This window comes from Chiloscyllium plagiosum, unplaced genomic scaffold (assembly GCF_037043375.1).
Source record: "Chiloscyllium plagiosum isolate Xiang-an unplaced genomic scaffold, Cpla_swu_hap1 HiC_scaffold_10, whole genome shotgun sequence".
Lineage (NCBI taxonomy): Eukaryota > Metazoa > Chordata > Chondrichthyes > Orectolobiformes > Hemiscylliidae > Chiloscyllium > Chiloscyllium plagiosum.
Window position 1 is genome coordinate 58,766,446 of NW_028270148.1, and position 7,433 is coordinate 58,773,878.

Genomic DNA, 7,433 nt, shown 5'->3' on the forward strand with positions numbered 1-7,433 from the left:
GAGGCCTGGAGCAGCAGGAGGGGAGTGAGTCCTGGAGAGCACGAGGGGAGTGAGGCTTGAACAGTGAAAGGGGATTGAGTCCTGGAGCAGTATGAGGGGAGTGAGTCTGGGAGCAGCAAGAGGGAAGCGAGATTTGGAGCAGTGAAAGGGGAGCGAGGCCTGGAGCAGTGAAAGGGGAGCGAGGCCTGGAGCAGTGAAAGGGGAGCGAGACCTGGAGCAGTGATAGGGGAGCGGGTCCTTGAGCAGTGAAAGGGGAGCGGGTCCTGGAATGGTGAAAGGAGAGTGAGTCCTGGAGCCATGAAAGTGGAGAGAGTCCTGGAGCAGTGAAAGGGGAACGAGGCGTGGAACAGTGAAAGGGGAACGGGGCCTGGAGCAGCACGAGGGTAGTGAGTCCTGGAGCCGCACGAGGGGAGTGAGGCCTGGAGCAGTGAAAGGGGAGCGAGTCCTGGAGCCGTGAAAGGGGAGCGAGTCCTGGATCCGTGAAAGGGGAGCGAGGCATGGAACAGTGAAAGGGGAGCGAGGCCTGGAGCCGTGAAAGGGGAGCGATGCCTGTAGCAGTGAAAGGGGAGCGAGGCCTGGAGCCGTGAAAGGGGAACGTGTCATGGAGCAGCACGGGGGAAGCGAGTCCTGGAGCAGCACGAGGGGAGCGAGACCTGGAGCAGTGAAAGGGGAGTGAGTCCTGGAGCAGTGAACGAGGAGTGAGTCCTGGAGCAGCACGAGGGGAGTGAGGCCTGTAGCAGTGAAAGGGGAGTGAGGCCTGGAGCCGTGAAAGGGGAGCGAGTCCTGGAGCCCTGAAAGGGGAGCAAGGCCTGGAGCAGTGAAAGGGGAGCGAGGCCTGGAGCAGTGAAAGGGGAGCGAGACCTGGAGCAGTGAAAGGGGAGTGAGTCCTGGAGCAGTGAACGAGGAGTGAGTCCTGGAGCAGCACGAGGGGAGTGAGGCCTGTAGCAGTGAAAGGGGAGCAGGGCCTGGAGCAGCACGAGGGGAGTGAGGCCTGGAGCAGTGAAAGCGGAGTGAGTCCTGGAGCAGCACGAGGAGAGTGAGGCCTGGAGCAGCAGGAGGGGAGTGAGCCCTGGAGCAGCACGAAGGGAACGAGGTCTGGAGCAGCACGAGGGGAGTGAGGCCTGGAGCAGCACGAGGGGAGTGAGGCCTGGAGCAGCATGAGGGGAGCCGGTCCTGGAGCAGTGAAAGGGGAGCGAGTCCTGGAGCAGTGAAAAGGGAGAGAGACCTGGAGCAGTGAAAGGGGATCGAGGCCTGGAGCAGTGAAAGGGGATTGAGTCCTGGAGCAGCATGAGGGGAGTGAGTCCTGGAGCAGCACGAGGGGAGCGAGGCCTGGAGCAGCACGAGGGGAGCGAGGCCTGGAGCAGCACGAGGGGAGCGAGGCCTGGAGCAGCACGAGGGGAGCGAGGCCTGGAGCAGCACGAGGGGTGCGAGACTTGGAGCAGTGAAAGGGGAGCGGGTCCTGGAGCTGTGAAAGGGGAGTGAGGCCTGGAGCAGTGAAAGGGGAGCGAGGCCTGGAGCAGTGGAGCAGTGAAAGGGGAGCGGGTCCTGGACAGTGAAAGGAGAGCGAGGCCTGGAGCAGTGAAAGGGGAGCGAGGCCTGGAGCAGTGAAAGGGGAGCAGGTCCTTGAGCAGGGAAAGGGGAGCGGGTCCTGGAGTGGTGAAAGGAGAGTGAGTCCTGGAGCAGTGAAAGGGGAGCAAGTCCTGGAGCAGAGAAAGGGGATCGAGGCGTGGAACAGTGAAAGGAGAGCGGAGCCTGGAGCAGCACGAGGGGAAATGAGCCCTGGAACAGTGAAAGGGTAGCGAATCCTGGAGCTGTGAAAGGGGAGTGAGGCCTGGAGCAGTGAAAGGGGAGCGAGGCATGGAGCAGTGGAGCAGTGAAAGGGGAGCGAGGCCTGGAGCAGTGAAAGGGGAGCGAGACGTGGAACAATGAAAGGGGAGCGGGGCCTGGAGCAGCACGAGGGGAGTGAGGCCTGGAGCAGTGAAAGGGTAGCGAATCCTGGAGCCGTGAAAGGGGAGCGAGGCCTGGAGGAGTGAAAGGGGAGCGAGGCCTGGAGGAGTGAAAGGGGAGCAAGGCCTGGAGCAACACGAGGGTGTGAGGCCAGGAGCAGCACAAGGGGAGTGAGTCATGGAGCAGTGAAAGAGCGGTGAGTCCTGGAGCAGCACAAGGGGAGTGAGGCTTGAGCAGTGAAAGGGGAGCGGGTCCTGGAGCAGTGAAATGGGAGTGAGTCCTAGAGCAGTGAAAGGGGAGCAAGACCTGGAGCACTGAAAGGGGAGCAAGACCTGGAGCAGTGAAATGAGAGTGAGGCTGGAGCGCTGAAAGAGGAGTGAGTCCTAGAGCAGTGAAAGACGAGTGAGTCCTGGAGAAAAGAAAGAGGAGTGAGTCCTGGAGCAGTGAAAGGGGAGCGAGGCCTGGAGCAGCACGAGGGTGATGAGGCCTGGAGCAGTGAAAGGCGAGCGAGTGAAAGGGGAGCGAGTCCTGGAGCAGTGCAGCGGTCCTGGAGCAGTGAAAGGGGAGCGAGTCCTGGAGCAGTGAAAAGGGAGAGAGTCCTAGAGCAGTGAAGGGGGATCGAGGCCTGGAGCAGCATGAGGGGAGCGAGGCCTGGAGCAGTGAAAGGGGATCGAGTCCTGGAGCAGCACGAGGAGAGTGAGGCCTGGAGCAGCACGAGGGGAGCGAGGCCTGGAGCAGCACGAGGGGAGCGAGACTTGGAGCAATGAAAGAGGAGTGAGTCCTGGAGCAGTGAAAGGGGAGCGGGTCCTGGAGCAGTGAAAGGGGAGCTGGTCCTGGAGCAGTGAAAGGGGAGCGAGGCCTGGAGCAGTGAAAGGGGAGCGGGTCCTGGAGCAGTGAAAGGGGAGCGGGTCCTGGAGCAGTGAAAGGGGAGCGAGGCCTGGAGCAGTGAAAGGAGAGCGAGGCCTGGAGCAGTGAAACCGGAGCGAGTCCTGGAGCCATGAAAGGGGAGCGTCTCCTGGAGCAGTGAAAGGGGAGCAAGTGCTGGAGCAGTGAAGGGGGATTGAGGCCTGGAGCAGCATGAAGGGAGCGAGGCCAGGAGCAGTGAAAGGGTATTGAGTCCTGGAGCAGTGAAAGGGGAGTGAGTCCTGGAGCAGCACGATGGGAGCGAGGCCTGGAACAACATGAGGGGAGAGAGGCCTGGAGCAGTGAAAGGGGAGCGGGTCCTGAGCAGCATGAAGGGAGTGAGTCGTGGAGCAGCACAAGGGGAGCGAGGCCTGGAGCAGCACGAGGGGAGCGAGGCCTGGAGCAGCACAAGGGGAATGAGGCTTGAGCAGTGAAAGTGGATTGAGTCCTTGAGCAGCACGAGGGGAGTGAGGCCTGGAGCAGCACGAGGGGAGTGAGTCCTGGAGCAGCACGAGGGGAGCGAGGCCTGGAGCAGCGAAAAGGGAGCGGGTCCTTGAGCAGGGAAAGTGGAGAGAGTCCTGGAACAGTGAAAGGGGAGCGAGGCGTGGAACAGTGAAAGGAGAGCGGGGCCTGGAGCAGCAAGAGGGGAGTGAGTGCTGGAGCCGCACGAGAAGAGTGAGCCCTGGAGCAGTGAAATGGGAGCGAGGCCTGGAGCAGTGAAAGGGGACCGAGGCCTGATGCAGTGAAAGGGGACCGAGGCCTGGTGCAGTGAAAGGGGAGCGAGGCCTGGTGCAGTGAAAGCGGAGTGAGTCCTAGAGCAGTGAAAGGAGAGCGGGTCCTAGAGCAGTGAAAGGGGAGCGGGTCCTAGAGCAGTGAAAGGGGAGCGGGTCCTAGAGCAGTGAAAGGGGAGCGGGTCCTAGAGCAGTGAAAGGGGAGCGAGTCCTGGAGCAATGAAAGAGGAGTGAGTTCTAGAGCAGTGAAAGACGAGCGAGTCCTGGAGCAAAGAAAGAGGAGTGAGTCCTGGAGCAGTGAAAGAAGAGCGAGTCCTGGAGCAAAGAAAGAGGAGTGAGTCCTGGAGCAGTGAAAGGGGAGCGAGGCCTGGAGCAGAAAGAGGGGAGCGAGGCCTGGACCAGCACGAGGGGGAGTGAGCCCTGGAGCAGCATGAGGGGAGCGTGGCCTGGAGCAGCACGATGAAAGTGAGGCCTAGAGCATTGAAAGGGTATTGAGTCCTGGAGCAGTGAAAGGGGAGCGAGGCCTGGAGCAGCACGAGGGGAACGAGGCCTGGAACAGCATGAGGGGAGCGAGGCCTGGAGCAGCACGAGGGGAGCGAGGCCTGGAGCAGCACGAGGGGAGCGAGGCCTGGAACAGGACGAGGGGAGTGAGGCCTGGAGGTGCGCGAGGGGAGTGAGGCCTGGAGGAGCATGAGGGGAGTGAGGCCTGGAGCAGCACGAGGGGAATGGGGCTTAGAGCAGCATGAGGGGAGTTAGGCCTGGAGCAGCACAAGGGGAGCGAGGCCTGGAGCAGCATGAGGGGAATGGGGCCTGGAGCAGCACGAGGGGAGTGAGGACTGGAGCAGCACGAGGGGAATGGGGCCTGGAGCAGCACGAGGGGAGCGGGGCCCGGAGCAGTGAAAGGGGAGTGAGTGCTGGAGCAGCAGGAGGGGAGTGAGGCCAGGAGCTGCACGAGGGGAGTGAGGACTGTAGCAGTAAAAGGGGAGTGAGTGCTGGGGCAGCACGAGGGGAGTGGAGCCTGGAGCAGCACGAGGGGAGCCAGGCCTGTAGCAGAGAAAGGGGAGCGGGGCCCGGAGCAGCACGAGGGGATTGAGGCCTGGAGCAGTGAAAGGGGAACGAGTCCTAGAGTAGTGAAATGGGAGTGAGTCCGGGAGCAGTGAAAGGGGAGCAAGTCCTGGAGCACTGAAAGGGGAACGAGGCCTGGTACAGTGAAATGGGAGTGAGGCCTGGAGCGCTGAAAGGGGAGTGAGGCCTGGAGCGCTGAAAGATGAGTGAGGCCTGGAGCAGCACGAGGGGAGTGAGACCTGGAGCAGTGAAAGGGGATTGAGTCCTGGAGCAGCACGAGGGGAGTGAAGGCTAGAGCAGCACGAGGGGAGTGAGGTCTGGAGCAGTGAAAGGGGAGCGAGTCCTGGAGCACTGAAAGTGGAGCGAGTCCTGGAGCAGTGAAAGGGGAGCAAGTCCTGGAGCAGTGAAAAGGGAGCGAGTCCTGGAGCAGTGAAAGGGGAGCGAGTCCTGGAGCACTGAAAGTGGAGCGAGTCCTGGAGCAGTGAAAGGGGAGCGAGGCCTGGAGCAGTGAAAGGGGAGCGGGTCTTGGAGCAAGGAAAGGGGAGCGGGTCCTGGAGCAGTGAAAGGGGAGTGAGGCCTGGAGCAGTGAAAGTGGAGCGAGGCATGGAACAGTGAAAGGAGAGCGGGGCCTGGAGCAGCACGAGGGAAGTGAGGCCTGGAGCAGTGAAAGGGGAGCGGCGCCTGGAGCAGTGAAAGGGGTGTGAGTCCTGGAGCAGTGAACGGGGAGTGAGGCATGGAGCAGTGAAAGAGGAGTCAGTCCTGGAGCAGCACGAGGGGAGTGAGGACTGGAGCAGCACGAAGGGAGCGGGGCCTTGAGCAGCACTAGGGGAGCGGGGCCTGGAGCAGCACTAGGGGAGCAAGGCCTGGAGCAGTGAAAGGGGAGTGAGTGCTGGAGCAGCAGGAGGGGAGTGAGGCCAGGAGCTGCACGAGGGGAGTGAGGACTGTAGCAGTAAAAGGGGAGTGAGTGCTGGGGCAGCACGAGGGGAGTGAGGCCTGGAGCAGCACGAGGGGAGCCAGGCCTATAGCAGAGAAAGGGGAGCGGGGCCGGGAGCAGCACGAGGGGATTGAGGCCAGGAGCAGCAAGATGGGAGCGAGGCCTGGAACAGCACGAGTGGAACGAGGCATGGAACAGCACGAGGGGAGTGAGGCCTGGAACAGCACGAGGGGAGTGAGGCTCTGGAACAGCACGAGGGGAGTGAGGCCTGAGGTGCACGAGGGGAGTGAGGCCTGAGGTGCACGAGGGGAGTGAGGCCTGGAGCAGCATGAGAGGAATGAGGCCTGGAGCAGCATGAGGGGAGCGAAGCCTGTAAAAGCATGAGGGTAGTGAGGCCTGGAACAACATGAGGGGAGTGAGGCCTGAGGTGCACGAGGGGAGTGAGGCCTGGAACAGCACGAGGGGAGTGAGGACTGGAGCAGCACGAGGGGAGTGACGCCTGGAGCAGCGAAAGGGGAGCAAGCCCTGGAGCAGCACAAGGAGATTGAGTCCTGGAGCACTGAAAGGGGAGCGAGTCCTGGAGCAGTGAAAGGGGAGCGAGTCCTGGAGCAGTGAAAGGGGAGCGAGGCCTGGAGCAGTGAAAGGGGAGCGGGTCTTGGAGCAAGGAAAGTGGAGCGGGTCCTGGAGCAGTGAAAGGGGAGTGAGGCCTGGAGCAGTGAAAGTGGAGCGAGGCATGGAACAGTGAAAGGAGAGCGGGGCCTGGAGCAGCACGAGGGAAGTGAGGCCTGGAGCAGTGAAAGGGTAGCGAGTCCGAGAGCAGTGAAAGGGGAGCGAGTACTAGAGCAGTGAAAGGGGAGCGAGTCCTGGAGCCGTGAAAGAGGAGTCAGTCCTGGAGCAGCACGGGGGGAGCGAGGCCTGGAGCAGTGAAAAGGGAGAGAGGCCTGGAGCAGTGAAAGGGGAGCGAGACCTGGAGCAGTGAAAGGGGAGCGGCTCCTGGAGCAGTGAAAGGGGAGCGAGTCCTGGAGCAGTGAAAGGGGAGCAGGTCCTGGAGCAGTGAAAGAGGAGTGAGTCCTGGAGCAGCAGGAGGGGAGTGAGGCCTGGAGCAGTGAAAAGGGAGAGAGGCCTGGAGCAGTGAAAGAGCAGTGAGTCCTGGAGCAGCACGAGGGGAGTGGGGCTTGAGCAGTGAAAGGGGAGTGAGTCCTGGAGCAGCAAGAGGGGAGTGAGGCCTGGAGCCATGAAAGGGGTGCGAGTCCTGGAGCAGTGAAAGAGGAGTGAGTCCTGGAGCAGTGAAAGGGGAGCGAGTCCTGGAGCAGTGAAAGGGGAGCAAGTGCTGGAGCAGTGAAAGGGGATTGAGTCCTGGAGCAGCAAGAGGGGAGCGAGACCTGGAGCAGTGAAAGGGGAGCGGCGCCTGGAGCAGTGAACGGGGAGTGAGGCATGGAGCAGTGAAAGAGGAGTCAGTCCTGGAGCAGCACGAGGGGAGTGAGGACTGGAGCAGCACGAGGGGAGCGGGGCCTTGAGCAGCACTAGGGGAGCGGGGCCTGGAGCAGCACTAGGGGAGCGAGGCCTGGAGCAGTGAAAGGGGAGTGAGTGCTGGAGCAGCAGGAGGGGAGTGAGGCCAGGAGCTGCACGAGGGGAGTGAGGACTGTAGCAGTAAAAGGGGAGTGAGTGCTGGGGCAGCACGAGGGGAGTGAGGCCTGGAGCAGCACGAGGGGAGCCAGGCCTATAGCAGAGAAAGGGGAGCGGGGCCGGGAGCAGCACGAGGGGATTGAGGCCAGGAGCAGCAAGATGGGAGCGAGGCCTGGAACAGCACGAGTGGAACGAGGCATGGAACAGCACGAGGGGAGTGAGGCCTG